Raw genomic sequence first — 12,455 nt, 5'->3', positions numbered from 1 at the left:
ACAGTAAGAAAAAGGTTTTGTTAAATAGCAGCAGAGAAAATCAAAGATTTTAGAGAAATGCTCAGAACTATCTTCTAAGATTGACTCCGACTTGAGCACCAAAGCAGTTCTACATGCTGAATGATATTTTGGTTGCACTTAATTTTACAGTACACGTACTTATACTGTACTTACAGTGTATTTATCTAAGAAAGTTCTGGTAACACAAGGTAACTACATGGGGTAGGGTTAGGTTTAGGGTAGGTTTAGGGTTAGTACCTAGTTATTACATAGTTATTGTAATTACTATAATATGTACATAGTATGTACATGGGGAACAGGACTGTAAAATAAAGTGCTACCGAAATTTTAATAGTTGCTCGTGCCTAATTACAAAATCCTGGTATACATACCATCATGTACAGTGTAATAACTGTCCCCCGCTGACCAACCTGGCTTATTTCCAGAGTATACATGTATATGTGGGTTTGCTAGCGCTGTAGCACAATACAGTATAAAAGAGCACTAATAGCAGTGTTCAAATATTCCCATAGTGTTTGAGCCACACCCCGTAATCATTGATTTAAATGGTCAGTCTTACATATGAAACATTGCAATGCATATCCAAGTCCTCATGTGTTTGCATGCACCTGGCAAATAAAGCGAATTCTGATTCTGATAAATGAATTTACTGCCACTTTTGATCAATTTCATGCATCGTTGAAGAATGAAAGTGTCTATTTCCCGATTTTTTAAACAGTTCTGTACATCTAAATTGACTGTACATTAATCTGTATATAGATTACGGAGCGGTTTGTCTTGATTAACCGGTAGAAATGTCTAAATTGGTAAAGAGTTTTGACTCTAGTCTATATTGTTGTTACATGCTCACATGAAGTTGCTGTGCTTCATGGTGAGGAAAACATAATTTGCCCTTGTTTTTAAGCATTGCGGTTTAAAAACGATTGATTTTAAGCCATTGAACTGCAATCAGTGGCAAAAGATAAAGCTCCAGCTACTCATGTAACTTCGGTTCTCTGAGATAAGGGAACAAGCGTTGTGTTTGACACTCTTAAACTGAAGCCTGATTGGCTCACATTCATGTAGCTTCACAATCAAATGATGCTTCAACCTGCCAAAAGGGGTGGAGCTGACCTCTATACAAGTAATTGATGCACGCCATTTCATCAGACTCTTTCGACTGTCAAAGACAGCCATCAACTCACGTACAGTCTTAAAACACAACAGCCTTCACAATGCTTGTTTCCCTTTTCTCAGGGAACTGAGGTTACGTTATTAACCAGCACGTTCCCTTTCAACTGGTATCTCCCATTGCGTTTGACATATATATGGGGAATGTATCCAATAGCACCATGCTAAAAGCAAATGCAGAAATAAGCCACTCTGCAAGCCCTGCCCGGAGCGCCCGTAATGAAGGCTCCTATAAAATGCATGAGCTGAATATGAGACACAAGCCACATGGCTGCGGACTACATTACAGAATCTTCTGTGATTACAGAGGGATTAGGTAAATTATGCAGAAAAAAATCAGTGCCTGGAGGGCAGGTACTTCTGAGTAAGTATATAGTGATGACCAGCCGGTGGCCGCACAAATATCACCAATAAAGATCCCAATGGGCCGATCCCAGGATGAGGTCATCACTCTGGTGGGGTGGGCCCTCACTCCGATGGGACACTGTAAACCCTGAGGCATAAGCCTTGGCATATACTGTCAACTATCCAGAGAGACAGTCTCTGCTTCTTAACCAGCAGCCCTTTAGAGCGGCCTCAGAAGCATACAAAGAACTGCTCTGAGTGCTAGGCTTCTTGCTCTTTCGTCGCTGAATGAGAAAAATTCAGACGAAATGGCGTTCAGTGGCGACTTATATAGCGGATGGCTCTACCCCTTTTGGTGGGTTGAAGCATAATTTGTCATGCAGTTACAAGAACGTGAACAAATCAGGCTTCAGTATCAAAGTAAACAGGAGTTTCCCCACAACCATGTCAAACGCAACGGGAGAGACTGTTTGAAAGGGAACTCATTTCACTATATGCACACGCTGTCTGAGAGACTGTTTCTGAGAGCTGTCAGAGGGGTGCATGCATGTGAAGTTTTTTATCTGCTTTATAGGCCTTGGACAGCTAAGTACACACACTATGTGTCAAAATACATGTCTAAGTAACACATTAATTAAGGTTTAAGTGAAAGCAAACAGCTGAGAAAGAAAATGCATGTGTAACAGTATATTTAATCCTGGCAGCTCTATTTTCTTTGAACATTCAGGATACTGTGAGACTGTGAGGCTATATTACATACTGTCTCAGATGTTTTTTTCAGATGTTCTTGGCAGTCTTGAGAGAGAGAGGAGGATGTTTAACCTTCATCACACCAGAGGGCAGCACTAAGCCATCTTCCTTCCCATCACAGCATTGCCGCAATCCTGTAAATATTTTAGAGCCCTGGCATTACACACATGCACCTGACCGGTGTTCAAACACTTCATCTGGAGTGACTGGTGTTTGTTTTGAGACACCTTTACAGGTGTTGATGGACAAATACAGCCCTGATCAAGTATGTTTGCTAGGCATGATTGAATGATACTGTGAGTATCACAGTGTAACGAACAGAAGAGCTCTGAAATATGTGTCTGACGGATGTTTTAAAAACATAATTCCACATCTGATTCCCTTTCCGCTCGTCAACCATGTCTTATTCCATTTGCCATTTCCAAGTCTTTCTCTTTTTTTCTTGATATACTCTGAGCTTGATTTTCTGCTTTCACTTTGTATTTTACTCTTCTGTCCATGTCTTCAGTGCTACAATCACTGTGTTCCCTCTCAGGGTTATTATTAGAAGCTCTGTTCTCTCTCTCACTTATTTTCTCCCTCTGTCTCTCCACCCCCTCGTAACAGCACTTCACGCTGCTGCTGTGATTGCACACACATTTTCTTCCCCTCAGATCCTGTGTCGATGTATTCTTTAGGTGTCCACTTAGACACAACCCATTATGTCCCCTCATTTCTCCTCCCCCTCTCTCTTTTTCACTCTCACCCTCTATGAGCCCAGAAACAAACATACAGCCGATATTTCCCATGACATCATGTTGAGTCACACAGATGCTTTAAACTGTTAGAAAATCTGCTGGTGAAAAGAGGGATTCCTAACATAATTCAGACAACACAGCATTATGTGTTTTATTATGAAACCTTGAGCCTCACTCAGGTTCTTCTCATACCGATCCTATTAAACAACATAACTGTTTTATTTCATGTGAATTTGTTCGATGTGATTTTTAGAAGAGAGAAAAAAAATGTAAGCTGATGAGTTTGATGAGTTAAAAAAATATGTATAAACAGATCACATATTATTGGTGGACCCACTTAACTTCTGTCACCTTAAAGTCAATGTTTTATTGTTTTTCTTTTTAATTGTATGTACTTTATTTAGTTCCAGGTGTTCCCCCGTTTAGTTAATTTTGTTCCAGGTGTTTCCCATCAGTGTCACATGTATAAATAGTATTTCCTGTGTTCCTTTCAACATCCGGTATTATTCATATCTACATGTTCTATGTGAGTTTTCCTTGTTATCATTAATCTTCTCTGGATTGATGTACTCCTCCATTCCTTGCTCTGCGATCCACTCAAAAGTGCACCCGTGACATAATATCTGACCCAAAAACAAAGTAAGCAGCACCCCCTTTCCCCACGTTTCATTTTAATTTTTAGCGGGGCTGGCTATGGCCACAGAGGACCCACCATTGCCTCCCGGATCCCCTTATCTGTCATGCCCTCCCGAGTCCCCTGACCCATCATGGCCTCCCGAGTCCCCTGATCTACCATGGCCTCGCAAGTCTCCTGATCCACCATGGTAACCCGAACAGCCTGCTCTGCTATGGCTCCCTGATTGCCCACTCTCCCCGATGATAAGTTAAGGTGCGGGACGTGCTGTCAGGGAGCTGTCACATGTATGTTCCTGTTATCCTCATTTGGTTTTCCTGTTCCTCTCTGTTTAATCAGTTCCAGGTTTTCCCCATTTAGTTAATTTGGTTCCAGGTGTGTCCCATCAGTGTCACATGTATAATTGATATTTCCTGTGTTCTTTTCAGCATCCAGTATTGTTCATGTCAACATGTTCTATGCAGGTTTTTCTTGTTATCATTACACTGCTCTGGATTAATGCACTCCTCATCTCCCTCCGTTCCTTGCTCCGAAGTCCACTCAGTAGTGACAGTTATATGCCTAAAATAATGTTAACACAAGCTCAAGATATTTTCTGTAATTTTTCTGTAACATTATATAATTAATACCATTGTTGTTGGGGGACAGTTAAGGCAATCACATCAAACTGGTAAACTCTACCAACTAGTCGCTTTTTCAGCCTTGCTGTATTTATAATCATGTTCTTGCAAACTATTCTATTCACAAACCTAATGCAGTTCTTACGTTAAGCCAAGTTTGTGAAAACCTGGTTTATTATAATGCTTAATGCTCTTCACTATGTTGATATAAAAATTGAATATGTTTTCTGTATTTACTTTTTTATATCAATATGGTACGTTTAATGGTCAATTTAAAATGGTCAAATTTTCTAAAGAAGATATTGGTAGAGTGCAGTCTGCAGTTGAACACGTAGTAGTGCACTAAAGGGAAAAAACATTCATCAAAAGGATGATCCAATATAATGAGCCATGAGACCCCTTCAGACAGCCCTTACGGCTATCACACTGAAATTAAACATGCCGTAACACCATATCACCCTCGACTCAGAAACATCCCTGGAGGGGTGTGAAGAGAGAGCACAGCCTCAACAGACTAAGGCATGCTGTTTGAAAGGCAAAATATGGTAAGATTAGCATACTCAGTCTGTGGTGGAGAACTGCCCAGTGTTTACTAAATCGTGATCAGTGACAGATGTGAAACAGAAATGATAATGACCTCGATTTGGAATCAAGTTTTCATTTTAAGGCCTGAAAACAGCTATCGGTTGGTATTCCCATTCATCTCATTGTCAGCATCCAATCCGTCTCCGCTCTGTTTATCCACAGTTTCTTAGGTGTTCCATACTGTTAACGCAGTAGCGCTCTTTCTCTTCCCATATGCTACTTTTGGGAGATTACACAGAGACCTGAGGCGGTTGCTGATGGGCTCTTGCACTCTAGAGACAGTGGCTAATGAAGCTGAAGTCTATACTCATTATCCGTGAAGCCAAACATATTGACTCTGGGGATGGAGAGACAGAAACAAACCTCATTTGGGGATAACAACATAAACTGGGAGTAAGTTTTCCTTCACAACTGATCTTGAACCAACTTCCCATTTGGAATCGCACAGGTAATTGATATAGGAACAAAACACCGTTCACGGGTCACCTTGAAAAAAATCGCACAGATGGGAGATGATGGAGGGGAACATTTCAGCACATGCAATGTCAAAGCCTCAGAACAAATGGTTCTCTGTTTTGAAACCACAAGTAAGGGGGCCTTTTAATCTTAAGTTTGCTCCAGTTTCCCCCACAATCCCTGTGTTTGACCGGCCATCCATCCAGAGTGTTTCCCTGCCTATGGTCTGAGACACTGGTAAAGGCTCAAGCATCCATGTTATCCTACATAGCATAGAACAAAAGTTTTGATGAATGTATACAGAAACAATAGCAAGATCAACTTGCCTTTGCTCTACTCTTCTACTTTTCTACTCTTCTTAAGCTCCACAAACTTATGGACTGTACCATGTTTAACAGTGTAAAACTGATCACGGAAAGTTCCAATAGCTTCAGGTTTTTTTTTTTTTTTTTTTTTAAGGGAAGAGTAAAAACAGACAATTGATAATACAAGAATAACACAAAACAACCATGGTGGAGGTTTTCTTAAGCAAGTTTTAATTGTGCAGAGTTAAAAGAACAGAGGGCTGTTTAGGTGTTGTATCTCTCACTCCTCCACACATAGAGTACAGTCATTTAAAACAGAAAATTCAGGGTTCTGCACATCAGAAAGATGATTTGTCACAAGCATTTCTACATTTCTTCTCTAGGACACACAGAAAAAGCAGCAACATATTGTAAACCCCAACATTTCCAATACACACCCTTGCAGAACCTCACTGTGAACCAGAGTCTTAAAATATCAAATCAATGGATTGTCAGGCATATTCAAACAGGACTAACAATGGCAGATTACAGTGTGACTGATGTCTATCTTGTTCAATCTGATGTTCAGCCCAGTGATTAAAAATACAAGCAATATGAAAGAGAATGATGCAGTCTGGTTTGTTAAAAGAGGTTAGCAGATAAGCAAGGCTGGGTTCGGGATGCATTTGATGGCGATTCTTGACTTTGGTGGATTCCCTGCAGTGGATGTGGAGGTATGTCTCTGGCACTTGGAGATGCTCTCGTTTCTCGTAGCATCGCCGTTATTGCTAAAGGTCCCAGCAGATTTCAAGAAAATGTCTCCCCTTTGATGCCTTCTCTAACCCTCAGCTGGCTTTAAAGGTTTAGAAACATGTGGAATGTGGCTGTAGTACTACACGCTCAATGAATGGTGAGGTTCTTTTCTCGGTGAGCCAAATTCTATCACGCCTCATTTCTGAGCCCTTAACCGGATTAGCTTCCAATGAAGGGCGAGAAGGAGAAAGCAGACTGCTGAAGAATTGGAACAAGACTGATGTTAATCACTCAAGTGCAGGATTGAATCAAGGCTATTGAATGGAACTGAGGAATATCATAAAACAGGGTGTTTAAGATATACAGCTGCATGCTTTCAATACAGTACCCTATACATTTTGTCTCTGAATTGAATAATATTATGCTCTAGTTGTAATATAGTATCTATGACATCAGTATGGACCATAGCTGCTCTGTCATATATTCCATCAAACTCTAAAAATCCCAGTTGACATGCCATACAATAGAGACTGAGGATTGAAAAGCCTTCAGGGGAAGCAGAATGAGGCCATGCTTAAAATGGGCCATAAAGAACCACAGAGGGACAAATGAAAGCGGTCGTGTGGGTACAAAGAGTTAATGAAAGGTAAAAACAAAATGAGAAACCAATGGTGCTGGGGTTGAATTTGTTTTTTAACTATTTTGAATTTTACCATAAATGGTGTCTGACTGGGAATTTTGACTATGTAAATTGGCCCATTTGGTTATGAAGGTAGCTTGCATACAAAGCTGAGTCTTAGCAAAGAGATTTTGTTCTTTTATTAGAAAAAGAGGTTACATTCCAATAATAATTAATAGAGCATTAATTAGTTTGAGACAAGAGAATTAGGTGTAGATAGAGGTCTGGCTTTTCAGAGCAGGTCAGTGTGCCACATGCAGATTTTAATGTGAGGAAAAGTGTGAATGCCCGGAAGTTGTGCACTGGGGATTTGGAGTTACTATTCGTGGTGAACAATATTGTGCGTTTTTGTTTCCTACTCACATCTTACACGCGTTTCTCTTGTCTGATCTCTCCAGTGACTTTGAATCTGTGGTTATGTGTTGGGAAGCGCAGTCAGTCAATACCACATATGTGCCTTGACTCACGTTACCACTGTTGTAACACGATAGCGTATCCTGATCCTGTCCGATGACTTGCTAAAACTGATCAATGTATTCATTTCAGGGACCATTGGGACTTGCTCTACATACTATTTTGATGAAATGTCATCAAGAGAACAGAATCGATTGTTAGGACGAGGGCAACGTTTCTTGTGAACGACTACTTTGTTATTTAAACATCTCTTCCACTAGCTGCAGATATTATCCTTCTGTGTAGACACTTTCTGAAGCAGTATGTCCTGTTTTCTTCCAGATCCTCTTGGCTCTTGTCTGTTGATTCTGTGTAAACTGCAGGTGCATGAATAAATCAGGTTGTTAAGGAAAATGCATACCTTGTTGGTTAAGTATTTTTTTTTTTTTTTTTTTACTAGAACAGGCACTAGACGCTTGTCAATACTATCAATTGTGCTAGTGTTCGAAAGTTGGCACCATTTTGGCATCAATCTGGGAGTCGAATCCCAACTGACACATAGTTTTCAATGACTAAAACCGAACCGATCTTGAAATGTTTTTACCATGCTTCACTCAAAACCACAGAGAAAAATGGAAAGAAGAGACAAGAGAAGATGTAAGGTGGACATTTGCACTGTGCTTTTCTGAAGCAACTGTAGTGTGCTGTGCTTACTCTATGTGTGAAAGAAAGAAGATTATTTTTCTCAGAATGGCTTCTCATATGGGACAAAGATAAAGCGGGATCTTAAAGATTAGTTTTTTGGGGGTCTGGGGGGTAGATACTGTATGTGGCTTTAGGAGCAGCAGAGGGGAGCCTAGTTACATTTCATGCTCGATTAAGTTATGCTTCTCTCTCTTTCTCTTGTTTTCTACCCCTTCTCACATTTTCTTCCTAAACCATGTGTAAGATGTCCTAATTGTTCAAATATGTCTACTTCTTCTTCTTTTGAAAGCGTCTGAACTGGTTCTGGATGGCAAGGGCTGCTTTCTCTGTTTCCGGGGCTTCCAGGTCGATATCAATCTCTTCATCCTGCTCAGGTTTTCCTGCAGAGTCAGGTGCCTTTTCTAGAACACAAGGACCAAACCATTGTGTGAATTAACTCATAAGAAGACCCTTGTGAAAAAGAAGAAAACTAGCATACTTTTAGTATAGTAAGTGTAATTATGGAAGTAACATATAATGATCAAGTTGCAATTTAATACATTTAAAACATATTTACTTATTCTAACATTGAATAACACACTACAGTTCAAACTAAAATTACATTACAGGTACTGTACTTTAGTATGTTGGCACAAAAATAAGTGTAGTTATTTCAAGTACGACAAAAGATTAAAACATATTCAAAATATATATATATTATTACACAGTGCACTTTTTTAAAAGTGTACTTAAGTGTTTAAACAAATTCATGAAAGTGTCTCTCTTTAAGTCAATTAAGTGGCCTTTTATTTAGTTTATTACATGCAAGTTCATTTATAGTTGAAGTACACTACAAATGCTTTGTCAAACCGGTTCTTATTTACAAGGGCACACATGACACTAGATTTGTACATTTTCTTATGTGCTTATGCAAAACTGTGTGTAATGAAGCTGTGGTGTCTGTGAATGGATGGTAGGTGGCTTAATTCACAAAGACGGTTTGTGTAATAGATCGTCCCAGCATTTCACTTTAAATGTAAGAGCGGCTGTATACAGAGAGACATTGGAGAGGCAGACAGACCTTTGCTGTCTGTGGCGGACATTTGGCTGCTGTTGGCCTCCCCTGTGTGTCCACGCTGGAGGGCAGAGAGAGAGAGAGAGATAGAGAGAGAGAGAGAGAAGGTCAGACACACACCAGTGATTTACTGTCTGCTTTGGGCAACACGCGCTTGTTTGAGATCAAAACTTTGAACACTCCCAAGTGTTGCCCTTTGCTCGATAATTCTGTAGGCACTGCAGAATATTTTTACATACAATCAATAACTTGACTACAAACCATGCCTGCGGAGGATGTTTAAAGGAATAGTTCACTCCAGAATGAAAGCTAAATCATCATTTATTCTTCCTTTTGTCACTTTAAACCCATGCGACTGAAGCCTTTCTTTTCCATAGAAACAAATGCATGCAGTGACCAGGAGATGTCAAACTTTAAAAAGTACCATAAAGCACCATAAAAGCAGGATTCAGTGAACACACAGCCCATCCAGTCCTGTAAAGCCACTGGCCGTGAAATGCTGCTCAGTCCTCCTGGGAAGCTCCTACTTGTGAGTTTGACATAATTACGGCATGTGCGTTGAAAGTGATTTTGCGTGGAATGAAATGAACTCAAACATTCATATATATTTTTTATTTTATTTTTCACTTCCTGAAAAAGACAGGAAGCTTTTTTTAGCACTAATGCAACATAATGAAGAGTAAAGGATGCGCATTTGGTGTATTTTATTTTATTTTTTCAGTATCAATCTGCTAAATGTTAATGTTTATAATAAAGCATGACAATATTATAAACATTAGCATTAATTGTCTTTAAATCTGCTTTGAATCAACATTTGTGAAAAGTGCTAAACGAATAAATTTTACTTGACTTATTGTCATACTGCCACAATTAATTATGTTTTGTTTTGTTGTGTAAACTAGCTAAATGAGTAGTGTTTCTGTCAATCTCAATCTCTATGGTTATTCTTAATCAACAGTACAGAAAATGAGTATACAATTTGATTTTGCAATTATTCTGTAATTGACATCCCCTTGACACCCTTGAAAGACCACTCAGAGTCACTGCTTGTGCACTGTAGAACATATGATAGCTCTGTGTGAGGAGCGATAACGTTTTCCTGCACATAACTGTTTATTATACAGAGTTATTGTATGGATCAAAAAATATAGTCATATTTATATACTAATATAGTCCTAACCCTGCTCAATGCATGCCTTCAATTTATATAAAAAAAAAAAAAAACAGCATGAACATGCTTAACATCCTCTTAAAAAAATAAACTGCAGTAATATTGCAGTCAATGCTCTAAGTGCAGTTTTGTCTGCTCAATAATAAACTATACTGCATTACTTACATAAGTACTGCTAATCTGCTGTAATGTAACTGCAGAACAGCCATTTGCCTCCCCCATTATATAACTCCAGGTCACTACAGTGCACATACTGCCAGACCTGAAGGTGTGCAAATGATAACAGAAGACTATTACTTTATTAATTGTCAAAGAGAGCATTTATTAGTGATTCAATCTTTTAATAAAGACTAGCATTGTAGTTAATATTATTAAAACTGCTAATGTCTAAAGGGAACTTTTCTCTCATCATATATTTGCTTTAAGGTGGTGAATGTGTGGGTTTGTAAACCATATGTAGTGAACTAATGCAGCCGTAAGAACACTTCAAAGCTTGTCCATACAGAAACACATAAGGACATACAACGTGACCTAATTTTATCATCTGTGTTCATATCAGTCATATCAGTGTTGCCTACATTTCAGTCTCTATTTATCACATTTGCATGACTCACTCCATGTGTATCCATGTATGTAATAACTACTTTTGTATAATTCAGTAAAATATATAGCTAGTTTATAAATTAAAGGAGCTCCATCTCATTTCTTTTTTTATTTGGAAACAAACTATATTGTGAAATGCTTGAATTTAAAATAAAAATACATTATAAATCTGATTGGATGAGCTGAAATACAAGCAACGCATGATGACAAATCATTTGAAGTGTACATTTTAATAAGCTCTGATGCTTAGAAATTATTATAGAAATGATACCATACTAGGTTTCTTTGGTTTAAAAAATAAATAAAATAAAATTAAGATACGTCCAATATTATCAAAAGGCTAAAAAGTACCAAGGTATTACTCAAGGTAATATTATTTAGAAGTTGCCCCAGCCGAAATTTAAAGCCGTCATTGTCAATTGAGGAAAAACCTGACAAGAACAAAATGTACCAAGAAAAGGAGAGAGGACTGAGAGACTGAGTCAGTGTTGTAGTTGCCCATCCCCATCAATGTCTCAGCAACATTGCCACAACGTTGCTGTTATGTCATGTGACTGCAGCCGCTGGAACTGTACGATGAGGCTTGCAGTGGAGCAGTAAAGCCCACTAATGCATTTGTTTTTATTCACCCCTGCTATCTTTACCCAGTACTCTGCCTGGAGGGATGGAGTTTATTCTGCACTTTTCCCTACCCATTTAAAAGCAGGACTGCGGAAGAGACGTCTTTGGAGTGGCTGCACTGCAAAAAGCAGAAATGGAGGAAACAGACATCTGTGTTCAGGGTGAAATGTGGCTGAAAATTGAGAGGAATAAAATGAAAAGGAGGGAGAAATCTCAAGGGAAGGAGAAGGGAAAACCAAGGTCATGGACAACATGAAAGAAAGACGGGAGCAGAAAAGCAGCCCACACATTTAATGCCTCGTGTCCTTTTACAGACTCTCTCTTCACATCCTCCCCTTTACTCTTTTTCTGCATCTCTTGGCCGGTTCTGCAATAAAGTTCTGTCTCGTTTCATTCTGTAAGAACTGCAGTTGGAGAACAGGTGAAATGAGGGAGGAAAGGAGGGAGGGAGGGAGTGAAAGCGTGCCTGCGAGAGAGAGAGAGATGCCTGTGAGACAGAGACAGATTGCAGCATTTAAGTGCCGCCCCAGGGAGCTGCTGTAGGTTGAGAGGGGATGAAGAGAGAGAGAAAGAGATCAGGGAAACCTGCAGAAGTTGATGTTGCCATTTATGCAAAAGCTGATCGAGTGTTTCCGTGTGTGTGGCTCTTTCTCCATTTTTGTGCCGCATGTTGCAATCTCTCTTTCTGATTGTCTCTATTAGGACTGGATGTGTGGTGAGCCGTTTATACCATGGACCGCTTAGCGTTATCTCCACATGAGCAGTCAAAAAACTTCCTCACAGCACAAAATAGAGTTTGTTCCTCTCACAATCATTTTATAATTGTATGTAAGTAATTTCAGATATGCCTCAACCAATCTGAATTTTGTCTGTT

The sequence above is a fragment of the Carassius auratus genome, chromosome 32 (genome assembly GCF_003368295.1).
Source record: "Carassius auratus strain Wakin chromosome 32, ASM336829v1, whole genome shotgun sequence".
Taxonomy (NCBI): Eukaryota; Metazoa; Chordata; class Actinopteri; order Cypriniformes; family Cyprinidae; genus Carassius; species Carassius auratus.
This window is presented reverse-complemented; position numbering follows the sequence as displayed.